The sequence below is a fragment of the Manis pentadactyla genome, chromosome 1, assembly GCF_030020395.1.
Source record: "Manis pentadactyla isolate mManPen7 chromosome 1, mManPen7.hap1, whole genome shotgun sequence".
In the NCBI taxonomy this organism is placed as follows: Eukaryota; Metazoa; Chordata; class Mammalia; order Pholidota; family Manidae; genus Manis; species Manis pentadactyla.
In genome coordinates, this window is record NC_080019.1 from 224637993 (window position 1) to 224652919 (window position 14927).

General features: G+C 42.7%; 1 protein-coding gene across 2 annotated transcripts in view; it reads left to right on the forward strand.

Moving 5' to 3' along the window:
* PRICKLE2 (prickle planar cell polarity protein 2) overlaps positions 1-14927 on the forward strand; it is a 303043-nt gene that overhangs the window by 111285 nt on the left and 176831 nt on the right. The gene's annotated exons all lie outside the window — the stretch shown is intronic.

A 14927-nucleotide genomic window follows, 5' to 3' on the forward strand; every position in this document is an offset into this window, starting at 1 on the left:
TCTTGCTTAAATCAGTTTTTACATTGGGGGTTGCAAAATGTTTATTTTCTGATTCTGTCCTTCATTCTCTATTTCTTGACTGATGTTCTTCTGCTGAGAAAAGCTTTACTTTTTGTCTTCTCATACTTTTTAAAATTTCTCTTTCTCCTTTTCCCCTCTTTTATTTCTTGAATATCACAATGAACTCTAGAATCATGTTAACCACTGTTTAAAAAAAAATGAACTATTTACCCTCTCAATAGGTGTTTCTTTGTGCCTGCTATGCACTAGACATTATAGTTTAAAATTAAATTGGATTTATCTTTAAGACCTCTTCCAGGCTAAATTATTTTGTGATCCTGTGACCAGTGAGTAAGTCACATCCTTGTTACCTGCATTTTTGTATTTATCTCTGCCTCTAAGTTGCATATTTCACTCCATTTATTTGCTGATTTTATTGTAGTATTTTGTTAAAATGTTTTGAATATTTTTTATTAAAGGAGGTAAAAACAAGTGAAAAACTTGAGGATAATCTGTATCTTTTAGTGTTCAAGGCCCAGGAGAAACCGAACTCTGTAAAGGCTTGGTGACGTTTCTAATGCTGTCCAGACTGGTAGCAGCTTAACTAACTGCAGTCAGGTCTCCTTAAGGAAGGGAATGCCCCCTTAGGTCACAGGCATTGTAGTAGATGCTTTTAACTTCCATTAACCAAGTACTTGGCCATCAACCCCCTTCCCAAAATAAAAACAAGTGTTACAAGTGATTGTGCCTGCCATCCTATTCATCCGGTTTGTGCCAAGATGATGTGTGAGGTGTGGCCTGTTTCTAACGTGGTGATTTCACATTTCAGATTCTGTCTTATGTAATTAACAACATAAAATTCTGCTTTGAATAGTCTTACTACACACTGTGTGTTTTAGTTTATGCAATAATTTTAAGACTATCTTCCTATATGGGATCATCAGTTATGTTGTACCTTATTGGTAATTCAAGAGATAAATTAATGGTGACTTATACAGTGGCTTCAGAACTAACCCCTGACTAAGATGTCTCTATTATCCTACTTTTACAAATCCATCTCCAGATGGTTTTGACATGCATCTCTTTTCCTTTTAATCTTTTTCCTTTCTCTTAGGCTGAGAAAACCTACTAGCCTTGCATAATTAATCCCACCAGAATGCTAATCTATCAGTTACATCTATGCCCTTCTGCCTCCCTAACACCTCTGTTCTTCCCCAGTAACTGGCAGAAGAAATGGAAATTATAAACTATAATATATCCTAAGTGCCAATTTTGCTGCTATCTTGAAAATAGTTCCTCACCTGCAATAAATAACAGTGTACATCTGGTAAACACAAACATGTTAGTTTATTGCTTTTCTGACCTGGTGTTCTTTTGGTGGAAAGGCTAGATTTAGAGCTTATTTCAGATTCTTGGCAAGAAACAGAAAATGATTCTGCTGGTGTTAATGTAAAGGAAGGTTATAGAGTATCTCACAGATTATAAGGCAAAGCAGAAAAGCACACTTCAGAAGAATAGAGCCTAAGGCTCACGGGTATAGGAAATCATGTCTCTTGGTCCCACTCTTCTGCTAAAAATTCTCAATCATGGGAGAAAGAAAGTAAATGAGCATGACTGGAGTCATGTGCCTAGTAGGGCATGGAGGAATGAAATGTGGTTGGCATTAAAACTGGGAAGGGAGCATGCTACCAAGGGAAATTTGGGTTGCTCTTTCCAGACAAAGGTCTTAGGAGGTGGGGCAGATATAAGTAGCAGTGCTCTCAATGCAGCACCACTATGCAGCTCTCCAAATTATTGTCTGTGATGCCCAGTACTTTGGAGAGCAAGGCCATCTGCCATTTTTCCTGCACTAACAGCCACCAAAAACCTTATCTGATCCATTCCCCTGCCCACTTCTTTTGTCTTCCTCTTTCTGGGCTGTTCCTTTAGAAAAGTCACTTGCTGTCCTGTGGGCCAAAAAAAAGAAAAGTGGAAGGAAAGAGAGAAACAGACAAAAAAAAAAAAAAAAAAGAAGGAAAGTGGCTGAGAATGGGTTAAAATGATTACTCTCTTCTGGAAATTTCCAGCTGTCAAATGTTTATTTCCAGAGACCAACACCTTTCTCACTAGAAATTCACTGGCTTGGTCACTGCTGCCTAGAGCTGTAAGTATGTAAATGTCAACACTCTCACTGGCAAGTTGGTGAAATTTGCTGATGACACAAATCTGCGTAGGTTTGGGAGAAGGCAGGATTGTGAGAAACTCCAGATGCACCAGGGAAAACTGTGAGTCACTCAGACGGGTCAATGGAGTGTCTTCTTGTTGGGTGGCAGTGGGAAGGGAGGGAAAGAACTAGCATATTTAGCACCAGAAGAAAAGAAGTCAAACTTGAGGGCAGCAGTGTTATTAAATGGCCTTCTACAAAAATCGTCTCAAGTTCTTTTTAGATCTGTGTACTAAATTTGACTCTTCCTATGTCAGAGAGAAAGTGGGGGGATAGGAATAGAGCTGTGCATCACAGTGAGGCTGATTCCCACTCCCAGAAGCTATTTTTATTAATAGGAGTGTTGATAATAACAGTTAACCATTTATTGATTCCTTACTAGATCCTGGGAACTATGATTGGGCATTTCACATATATCATTATTCTGCTCACTGACTGTATGAGGCAATGCAGGAGACAAAGCTGAGGCTCAGGTTAAAGATTCACGGTGCCGCAGCTAGGAAGCGGTAAGGTGAGGATGGGGATGAAGGACTCAGTGCCTCTGCCACATAAATACCAGACGCCTGATTTCTTAATGCCTTGGGCGATGGTAGTGAGACTCCTTCAGCCTAAACATAGGAACTGTGTGACAGGAGCCCGTCACATTGGAGATCTATGTATGCGTGTTTTCATTTAATAAATATTTATTGAGTTGTTCCTCTGTGCTAGATATGCACCCTTATAGCCAGAGTGGGAGCCCCACTAGGAAAATCAACTTCTTAATTTCCACTTTTATACCCACACACTGGAAGCTCTTAGCTATTTCTCCTAGTTGGGGGCTTCTTTGAGCCTCTCTCACCTTTATTTAATGCCGTGGAGTGTGATAGACTTCGGTCCCTCCCGCCGGCTCCCGCCGGCACTGGTAACTCTAACCCGAGTTTGGCTTCTCGCATTGACTTACAAGTAGAGCTAGCAAAAAGAAAGAGGTCACAATGGGACAGGGAGGAACCTGGCATTTAATAGCAAGCTATTAGGGAAGAAAAGCTGACAAGTTTTGATTGGAGCACCTGCTAGATTTCAGAACACATTACCATATTTAATTCTCATAAAAACCCTGGAAGGTATGTGTGAACTGCCCATTTTATTTTACTATCCAATAAACTAAGCAGTGAGTGTTTCTGTGATGTGCTCAGAGATGCACAGCTCGCAGTTTTTCATTTTTGTCTTTTCTTTCATCCTGCGGGCTCCACCTTGAAAATATATGTAGTATCTGATCACTTCAGGGGAAGCAGCCCCTCTGGCGCTCCCATCCCCCACCGGAGCCACCACTTCCTGCCTGGATCACTGCTCCCCCGTCCATCTGCTCTCTCAGCCCAATGGCCAGAGCGGTGCTTCCAGCTGACTGAATGAGGTCACCAACTCACAGAGGCTCCCCTTTTCCTGCGTTAGAGCCGGGGCCCGTGATGCGGGCTGCAAGGCCTGTCCAGGGCCTACGTGACTGAGAACTCCGGCCGTGACCTGAGGGACCCGGCCCTCCCCTCCCCGCACTGCCCAGCCCTCCGGACTCCACGCTGTTCCTCCTTCATGGCAGCTGAGTTCCTTCCTTAGCACTTCCCACTATGCTTTCCTCTGCCTGGAATGCTCGCCCAGTAGCTTCTTTGCTTATGTCCTCAGTGCTTCCTTTCCAGGAAGACTGGCTCTGTCCAGACTATTTAAATTTCAACCACACGATCGGCCCAGGCTAGGGCAGAGATTGTTAGATGGCTTACATGACGTTGGCCCCATTGATGATGGTGTGTTGTACGATGGTCTGTTACATGGCAGAAAGCAAAAGGGAGGCCGTTTGGCTCTACAGCTACAGAGAAGCCAGTTCTGCCAACATCCTGAGTGAGCTTGCAGCAGCTTCTTCCCCAGAGCCTCCTCTAAGAAGCCAGCCTGCCACCACCGAGTTTCAGGTCTGTGACACCCTTAGCAGACCACCCAGCAAAGCCCACTGGACGTCGGACCCTCAGATCTGTGAGATGGTGAACGTGTGTCATTTTAAGTTGCTAAGTCTGTGGTGGTTGGTTAGAGCATCAATGGAGAACTAATACCTAAGGCAAACAGGATTCATGTCTCATGGCAGATGGATCATTGTGCTGGCCCTGTCTGTGGAGCTGTGTGGAGCAGGGTTCTGAGACTGTATGCAGGCGCCACGATGGGCTCGCAGCGTATGAGGGTAGCTAGCTGCATGTTGCCCCGTACGTGCCATTGCTCATCTGGGCTCTTTACACTGAGCTAGAATGATGGGGTTAAATGGAGATAATTAAGCTGCTAGGCCAGGGTCAGAAATAAAGAACATGGGATCACTGAAGAAAAGCAGCCAGCAGAATACAAATTAAGAGTCAAGAACAGAAGACTGTCTCAGTCTGTTCAGACTGCTATGCTGGTAATACAGACTGGGTGGCTTGTAAACAACGAACATTTATTTCTTTTAGTTCTGTAGGCTTGGAAGTCGCCAATCAAGGCACTGGCAGATTCAGTGTCTGGTGAGAGTGGGCTTCCAGCTTCATAGATCTTCTTGCTTTCACCTCATAGATCTTCTCGCTTTCACCTCGCAGAATGAGTGAGGACTCTCTCTGGGGTTTCTTTTATAAGGGCATTGATCCCATTCATGAGGGCTCCACCCTCATGAATGAATCATATCCCAAAAACCTTACCTCCTAATACCATCCCACTGGGGATTAGGATTTCAACGTGAATACAAGGACACAAATGCCAGATTGTAGTAAAGACCTAGAATGTAAATTCTTTTAGGGCTCACGTTTGCTTGTTTTGATCATTGCTCTATCCTCATCGGCTAGAGCAGTGCCTGGCATGTATATAATTGATGCTCAGTAAGAGTTTTGAATTGTTCATCTTGGTAACAAGGGGCAGGAGTCAGGATAGCCCAGTGGTAACTGAATGCATTTTGATTCTAGAGGTGTCTGAAGTCAAGTCAAATTCCATTTCCACCAGGTAACAGTCTCCTCAAATAGGGGGACGAGTGATTTCTTTACCGTGTGGTTATGAGAATTCATTGAGATGGAATGCATAAAATGCTGAGCCCAGTGCCTGGCATCTGGTCAGATTCACCCAGTCTTGACTGTTTTAGAATTTCTCTGTCAGGGTTCTTGTTTGTAACAGCCATAGCCTTAGGCTGATTTAAGTGGGGAGATCTCTATTCAAAGGTTTTCAGGAAGTTCACTGAATCTCTGGGAAGGCTGGAGAGCCAGGTTCTGAGCAGAGACGTATCAAAGGGAAGCACTCGGGTGAGTCCTACAACCAGAGCGTGAGCCTGCCTGAGAACGGATCCCAGGGACATGCGATAGTGGGGGTGAGACAGGCTTCCGCTCACATACACAGCACCCTGACCTGGACAGTGCCTCTGCCCTGCCACCCCCAGAAGCCCATGTTGCTGCTGGTTGAAAAACAAACACCATCCTCATCCCTCCTTCTTTGTGTCATTACATCCAGATTCTAGTCTCTGGGCAAGTATATGTGATTGGTCAAGCCTGGCTCCTGCCCATGCTCCAACCTCCAGGAGAGCCAGGGAGTGAGGTTTGGATTTTTCGCCCTTTCTGATGAGAGATAGGCTTTATCTCCCATTTATGAGGCAGGGATTCTCCAAACTGGAAAGAGTTTGGATGGCAGGCAGCACTCCCTTTCCCACCCCTCCCGCAAAAGACAGAACCCCCTGCATTCATCATTAAGTTGCTGATCCAGCACCAGAAACACTCCGCTTCAAGAGGGCAGGGGAAGCTGGAGTTCAGTCTCAGGATGATGCCGGGTAGGAAGGATGATTCACGGGGGCATTAAATATTCCCATAGAGAGGAGAGTGTCTTCTTTTCCATTTGACACTAGCTTCCACCTTGACCTTTCCTGATCGCTTCTTCACTGGGGTCATGCATAATTAAAAGGCCACTTATGTCTGGCCTCAGGATGTGGTTAGAGCAGGGAGGTACCAGTAAGCATGAGCTTTCCTGAGTCCAGTTCCAGAGAGCTTTGATCTTCACGCTTCTAATAGGACCTGCAGAGAGTTATGAGACGTCCGGTAATGGATGCTTCCATGGTTATACAGTCCAGCGTTGACTATCAGTCTTTTTCTGTCCTTTTTTTTTCTGAGAATACCTTCTAAAAAATAACCACAGGATAATGGATAATGTGTTTCTAACGTTTGCCATTTTGTAGCCACCAGCTAAATAATTTCAGTTGTACATAGTCTCATTTAATTCTTTCTTGGGTGAGGTATGGTATAATTATCACCATTTTAAAGACCAGGACACTGAGGCTTAGGGAGTCAGTCACCAGATTTTAAGTGCTGGAACTTGGACATGAACCAATGTGTGCCTGACACCAAAGTGTATGGTGAAGCCGGCAGAATGTGAGCAGTAAAAGTCCTTTTCAGAGCAAGCTATGCTACTCTTCAGTCATCATTATGAAGTATTGGCATTGTGTGCAAGACAGGCATAAAGGCCATAGAAAATCCAGAGGTGTCCTTTATATTTAGGGTGGGAATTCAGGAATTTTTGGACCTCCAGGCCTTTTCTCAAGGTATTGCTTCAAGATGAAGTGTTTTGTTCTGTTTTTTTTTTTTAATAGTAGTAGCAGTATGAGAGAACTTATAATTTTTTCTGTAATCAAGATAATGAACCAAGTTGCCTATATTTATTTCCATTAGTACAGTGATTACATATAATTAAAACCAAAGCATCATCAGAAAAGGTCAGATAATAAAACATATAGGATAGAAAAGATGAATTATCTTTTCACCTTAGAAATTTGTGCAGGCCCTCTAAGAAGAAATGCCTCCATCTCCCCCAGCTCTGATGCCCATCCCCAGTACACTGCTCCACCTTCTCTTTTCCCTCGGATTCACCTCCTAACAAACTAATTTATTTAGTATTCATTGCATTTATTTACTGTCACTTCCTCCTTTTAAAGTGTCAGCATGGGCCTTTGTTTCATTCTGATAGATCTCAAGTGCCTGAAAGCATCTTGCTGCATAGCAGGTACTCAGTAAATATTTATTGAATGAATGGGTGAGTGTAATAAATAGAAATAGAATAAATTGAGAGGAAATTCTATAGAAGTATGGCATATGTTTTCATGTTTGTTTCAATTATCTATTTTTGTGGAACAAACCACTTCCAAATGGAGTGGCTTAGAATAACAACTGACGCCTTGCCGACCATTCCAGGGGCCAAGATCTGGCCAGGGCCCAGCCTGCAAAGCTTGTCTGAGTTCCACATGGTGCTGGCTGGGGCAGCTCAGCTGGTTCTGGAGAATCTGAGATGGTCTCCGTCCTGTGTCTGGGTGCCGGCTGTTGGCTGGGCTGCCTTAGTTTTCCTTGTGTGGCTCTCTGTGCACATGGCCTCTCATCTTACAAGCGCTTCTCTCTCTTTGTGGCCTGTCTCTCCAGCCGGAGAGTCCAGACTGCTTTGCATGGTGGCTGCACTGCTGGAGTGGAAGTAGAAGGTCCAAGATGGCATGAGGCCGCCCCTCCAGCATCCCGGATATCACTTCCACCACATTCTAGTACAAGCTAGTCCCAGAACCAGCCCAGACTCAAGGGCTGGGGAGATGTGCTCTGCCTTTTGGTGGGGGAGGCGCACTGTGACCTCACAAAAGTACAGATGGCAGGAGGTGGCCACTTTTATGTATTGGGTTTTTTTTTTAGTTTACTTTATTTTATTGTGGTAAAAAAGATGTAGCACTGTAACATTTTTAAGTGTATGGTTCAGTGGCATTAAGTATATTCACATTATTGGTACAGCCATCACACAATCCACATCTGGGCCTTTTTTCATCTCCCAAAACTGTAAATTTTCTCCTCATTGAACAGAAATCCCCCATTCCTCTCCTTCCCTATCCCCTGGTAACCACCATTCTACTCTCTGTGTCTTTTAATTTGACTGCTCTAGGTGTGACCTGTTTCGATACTTCATCTGCGGGGGATGATACCCACTGCGTGCTTGTCTTTCTGTGACCGGCTTGTTTCACTTAGCATAATGTCCTCGGTGTTCATCCACGCTGTGGCATGTGTCAGAATTTCCTTTCTTTCTAAGGCTTAATATATTCCTCTGTACGTATACACCGCGCTTTGTTTTTCCCTTCCCCCTCCAGTGGACACCCAGCTACCTACGCCTTTTCGCTATTGTGAACAGTGCTGCTATGAACACGGGTGTGCAAGTATCTGTTCCAGCCCCTGCTTTCAGTGCTATGCCCAGAAGTAGAATTGCTGAATCATATGGTAACTCTATGTTTAATTCTTTGAGGAGCCTCCATACTGTCTTCCATAGCAAATACGCCATTTTACAGAGGGAATTCTTTTAATAATCCGTCATACCTCAATAATATAATCTCATTTTCTTTGTAACCTGTATTCACCACTTCCCTGAGGAAGTTTTTAAATGTTTTTAAATTTAATTTTTTTGGCTGCTGCTGTTGAAACATATTCTAATATACATTTTTCCCCCTTTACTTTCTTAAATAGTTTTCCCTTTTTTTCTCTACATGTATTTATGGTCCTGGAGAATTTAATGTGAATTAATGTGTGTTCAGCTTCCACTACGGAGCTCCTCCCTATAGTGCAAAGAAAGTCTATTCCAAGTTCAGCTGAATGGTAAGCGTTGGTTACCCCAAGGTCTCTGCTCTCTTCTTTGCTTAAACTCTGTAGCACAAACAGATTTCTAGGCTCGGGTGGCATTGTTTTTCCCTGAAAAGGTTTGGAGCATTGCCCAAGAAGACGGCTCTGAAGTACCTTCAACTTTCCAGCATTTTGCCAGCCCTTTGTGACTAATCTGAAAATGAATCTTTTAAGAAAAAGAAGGGGAAAAAAGAAAAAAGCACCCTCCCAAGATAAATAATGAGAAATTGCTAAAAATAATAGATGCTTTATTGTTTCTCTTCCTAAAGGCCATATTTTTGGCTGGCTTGAGCTATTATTCATTCCCCTGGGGCACATTTCATTTTCTCTGAAAGACTGTATAGTAAGGGGGAACAGCTTATAATTTAGGCTACAAATTGTATGTGACATTTCCGTATCTTATTTGGTGGCTCTTAATCTCTATTGTTGTCTAAAGGGAGCTTTTTCTTTCATAGACATGGTTTGAAAGCAAGTCATGATCCTCACAAACAAGCATCCCCCTTCTCTAAAGATGTATATTTTGGCTGAGTTCTGTATTTTTTGTTTCTGTTTTTTTTTAAAAGAATGGGATTAATGGCTTTACCCTTCTCATAATGCTGTTCCCAGCCCATAACAGGAGTGATTTTGTTCTTCATGACCCTAAGGCCTATGATATTGGATGTAGGCCCTTGAAGGTGAGGGTTTGGGAGTTTCTGTAGGCCTTTCCATTTCCCCTGAAAGGTAAATGTTGATTCAGATCTTTTCAGGATTCAACCACCCCAATAGAAATTCTACAGTATACTGGTAAAGAGCAAGAGCTTTGTAGTCTGGCACATGTAGGTTTCAGTTGATATATGCCCACTCACTGTGTGGTTTTGGGAAAATTATTACATTTCTCTCAGCTTCAGTTATAGAATCTATAAAACATAGAACTCAATACTACCTACCTCAGTGGATTGAATTGAATAGTCAAGGAACAGAGCCTGGTACAAAGTTAAATCATTATTCTTCCTATTATTAAATTACAAGTTCCCTGAGGGCATAATCTACTTATTTTCGTCATTGAATGTGTAGTTTATTGATACATAGTAAGTATTAATAAATAATCTGCTGAAAGGAATTGTTAACAGCAAAACAGTTTACATAGTGTAGGGCTCTGTATAATAGGTTTTTTCTATGCTGTACTTCCAAGTTTAATAATAATGACTACAGCAATTAAGATTTTTTGAGGTTTACTGTGTACTAGGGATTGAGCTAAGCATTTTACATGTATTAACTCACTTAATCCTTACAATAACCTTGGAAAGTAGGTACTATAATCATAGCCATTTTACAGATGAGAAAACTCAGGCCAATAAAGAGAAGTAATTTCCCTCTTTTGTAAGTCAGTAAGATGCATAGCCAACATTCATGCTCGCTGGTCTCGTTCCAATGTCCATGACTTCAACCTCATGAATTCTCAAAGTTTTTGCTCTTAAGACCCCTTTGGTCTCTTAAAAGAGCTTGTGTTTATCTGGGTTATATCTATAAATATTTACCATAATGAAAATTAAAACTGGGAATCTAAAAAAATCACTTAATAATTTATTTTAAATATAAAAATAAGAAACTTATTACATATTAACTAAATACCTCATTTTGCAAATAGACCAAAAAAATTACTGCGCACAATGGCATTGTTTTTCATGATCTTAATGTCTAGCTTCATAGAAGACAGCTGGATAGTCGTATCTGCTTCTGCATTCAATTCGTTGTGATATCACAAATCATTTAGCCTCTGTAAAATGCCACTGAACATTCATTAAAGAATGAGAGTGAAAATGACAAATACTATCTTAACGTTATTATGAAAATATTTTTACCTCATGGCCCCCTGGATAGATTTTGGGGATCCATGAGAATCTTCATACTACATTTGAGAACTACTGTGTACTTTTTCCTACTTTTCAAGTAAGAAGTTTATGATCTAGTTAGAGCAGGGAAGCGAAGAGATATCAGTAGCTATTTCTAAGCCACCAAATGAAATACAGAGATGGCTGGCACAGTTAGCAGCCTAATTCTACCTACTGTTTTTACTTTAATTTGCATAATTAGCCTGAAGGATAAATATTTTTAATATGCATGTTACAGTAAGAACAATGACACTAAAGGATTGAATCTTGCCCAGAGACACCCAAGCAAAACTAAGATTTGAACCTATGTCTTGTGCGTCCAAGGTAACCTTCTCATTCTGTCATCTTCTCAGGATGTAGCCAACATACTAACATTGTTATATGGGCCAGTATGTGTGGGGCCTGTATCTGTCAGGACTTTGGGTCATTAGTGACACACGTCTAACTCAAGCTGGTTTCGACCAAACAAAAAAGGAAATTGATTGGCAGCTAAGCAAAGTGGTAGGTTAGTTTCAGGCATGACTACATCGAGGAGCTCAGGTGACGAAGTCAGGCCTCAGGTCTTCACTCTTCATCCCTGTAGGTGTGGTTTCCATCTCATGTGGCTTCATTCTCAGGCAGGATTTGACCCCAGCAGCTCTAGGCTTTATCTAATCAGCTTGACAACCCCTGCAAAGAGAAAATGAATCTTTTCTGCAAGTTTCAGCAATAGTCCTGGAGATGACTTTCACTGGGCCATTTGGGGTAAAAGTCTGTCCATGATCCAATCCATAGGCCAACGTAGAGGAGAGGACTGCAGCTGGCCAAGGTTAGAACTGTGTGCCAATCCTGGGAGCCTAAGGAACTAACAGGGCCAAACCCACTTACTCCCATGCTAGTTTCAGCTACCTCATCTGAGAGTGGTGGAGGAATAGTTCCCAAAGTGAGATGCTTTCACCAGAAAAGTAGGGGCTGTGCAGCAGAGGCCCACCGATGTCCACGAGGGACCCTCTTTTTCTCACGTATACTATTTAAGCTCACACCGTCAGTAGAATTCCTTGACTTTTTCCTCCCTGCCTTTCCTCATTCTACAAGGTTGTTATATGGAATACTGGGCTCATATCAAAATGTTCTTTGGCTGCCTTTTCTTAAGGAGCTTATAATGTCCTGGAGGCAAATCAGACATATATACAAAATGCTTTAAAAATAGTTACCAAGCAACAAATTAGCATATAGAAATGCAGTCACAGTACAAGTTGAATGTCTGTGAGCCAAGAGATTGTGTAGAGGATCACACAGATAAAAAATTGGGATACAACTGCATCTTTAATGTATAAATTACAGGCTAATAGGCACACTGTGTCCTTTCTTCTGCAAAAATGTTCTGCAGAAGTCAAGTTTTCACTCCCTGGGAGATGATGTGTTACAGTTGAAAGGGCATGAGTTGGAAGTCAGAGACTCAACAAAGGCTGGATCCCTTCCTCTTCCCCATGTCACCCAGTGCTGGAATATGCTTTCTGAACAGAATTTTCATGTTCAGGTAGAACTGAGAAGCATTCCAGCCCTATTCTTCCCATTTTGCTGCCCTCATGCCCGGAGTATGTACCTTGTGCAACAACTGGTGTCCAGGGAACTATTCAGTCCTGCCCTCTGATGAGGGACAAATATACAGCAGTTCGTTGGGGCAGTGGTTGTTCCCACAGGAAAGTGGGGTGACTCAGGCCAGGGAATGGTTGCCTGTTGTTGGAATCAGAGTGCTCAACAGTACTTGTATGGTAAAGTGCCACAGCCTCAGCTCTCTGACTAGATGTAGGTATATTGTAAGAAATGTACTATTAAAAGAAAGCCTTTACCTCCACAAGATGCTATTTAGCAACTTAGCATTTCTATTTCAAGAGTATTTAAAAAAACATTTCAAGCACTTCATATGTTGTGACTGAGCATTATTATTAACCGCTGTGATGCATTTGTTTAAAAAGAGAAGGGAAAACGTAGCTTGTATTTAGTGAGGCTTGTTTAGCTGTGACCAGAGCTTCAGAAATTCAGATATTGTTACATTTACTTCAAGAGTCGAAAACAGCCACCCTGAATTAGTCTCTACTCGAAGATTTGGCTTTGAAATTTTCAGAGATTGTTTTCTCCAAAGCTCCCTTTTCCAACCCAAAAGTGCACAGACCAGAATTTCTTGCTCAGACATTGTAATGCTCACTTGGTCCAGGGCAAAACAAAAAAGAGGAAGAAATTGTCATTTTACAACCAGTTGGAAGTTTTTATCTCCAGGCTTTTTGGGCTGATGCTCAAAATTGTGCTATGTGCATTGGCCAGAACCCCGCTTTTACTCTGGGTCCTGAATGGTCAGCAAAATGAACTCGCTAGCCTAGACTATTTGTAACTTCCCTTTCGATGGCACATAGTGAGGGCTTTGTTTTCCAGTTCCTCCCACCGCCCTCCCCCAGTTTTGGTAAAGTCTCCACATCGTAGTTGGTAGAACTCCATCTGATGAAATGGAGACTCACTTCTCCTCATTACTTGGAAGCACTTGCAGGATCATTGTATTAGCTCAGGCTACTGTAACAAAATGCCATAGGCTGAATGACTTAAGCAATGCAAATTTATTCTCTCGCAGTTCTAGAGGCTGGAAGCTCAAGCTCAAGGTGCTAAAAGGGTTCGTTTCTGGTGAGACCTCTCATCTTGGCTTGCAGACACCCACCTTCTTGCCATGTGTGCACCTGACCGAACCTCTGTGCGTGTGGAGAGGGACAGATGTCTTGTGTCTCTTCCTCTTTTTATAAGGACACCAGTCCTTTAAGGCTCCACCCTTATTAGCTCATTTAACCTTTATAACTTCCTTATAGGCCCTGTATACAGTCTAGTTACACTGGGGGATTAGGGCTCCAATAGATGAATATGGGGTGAGGGACACAATTCAATCCAAAAATCACTCTATTTTTTTTTGCTTTCAGGAAGAGTAACATGAAAGTCTTTTCTGTGCTGCTAATTCACATGGTGTTCTTATCGACCACGATCTCTGCTAGCAGCACTCTGCAAGCAAGCTGTGGGTGGAAAAAGGACACAGTACACTATTTCAGCTGGTGACAGTGACATGCAAGATTAAAAGCACAAAAAATTTAATCTCCTCTCTTCTTGTTCTCCTTTGGTGTAAATGTGGCCTGTGCTATTTGTAACTGTCTGTTTGTTTCATGGCCCTCTCCTGATGGATGGCTGTTACTAAGGTGGATAAGGCCCTGAAGTGGTAATGCCAGAGGAAGTTTGCTTAGTGTGGAGATCAGCCCTGTGTTCAGCCATCTATCCTTTGCCAAGAGGCAGGGGAGAAAAAACCACGGGAGCCCAAGGTTCCTTCCATCCTGTCACTATTCAGTTTGAATGTGTCAAGGCATTTTCTGAGATAATCGGCCTTGGCCCCTAATTCTCCTATACCTGTGTGTCCCTGCTTGTTTATATAGTTATAATAGGATGGTATTTGGGACCTGGTAGAAGTTACCCTCTGTTCCAGAATTTTGGCCAAGACCCAGAGTAGAGATAAAAGATGGACATACCAATTGTTCTAAATTCAAAAGGTGGGGCCATTCAGGGTTGGCCACAGGGGTCCATTTCAGTGCCAAGGGCCTTTCTGGCTTCACCCCCAACCTAAGTTACTGTCAGAGGCAAACTTGAAAGAGAGAAAGGTTGTCTTTTTAGGGAGAAGAGTGTTTATCAAAAGCTGTTTTCTCTCTTCCCATAAGAGGAATGGGCAGGGAGGGTGATGGAGTGGGGGGCAGTTGGTTCTCTTGTTGTGAGCTGACCAAAGCCAGTTTGATGCCTCGACATGCTTTTGGAAGCTGCCCAAGTAGTTAGGGTTGGAGAAGGTTATGTTTGTCTATATAACCTTGCCTCTGTGTAATGAAAGCAGGCCACAGACCAAATTCTCCCACATGTACAGACATTTGCTGAGTGAATGTTCATCAGCAGAGCCGTCCTGAAACAGCTCCTCAACCCATGCTGTAAGCTCGGTGCCGTGCTAGCTGTGCAGTGGTGGTGCTCAGCCCTGGCTGCACACTGGAACCCTCGGGGGAGGGGGGGCTTTAAAAAGCCACGGATACTGCTCCCCCTTCCAGGGATTCCTACATCATTTATCTGGGTGAAGCTTGGCCACTGGGATTCTAAAAGCTCCATGCAATGCTCAATTCAGCCAAGGTTGAGTACCCGTGTTTAAGATGCTCCTGTCAC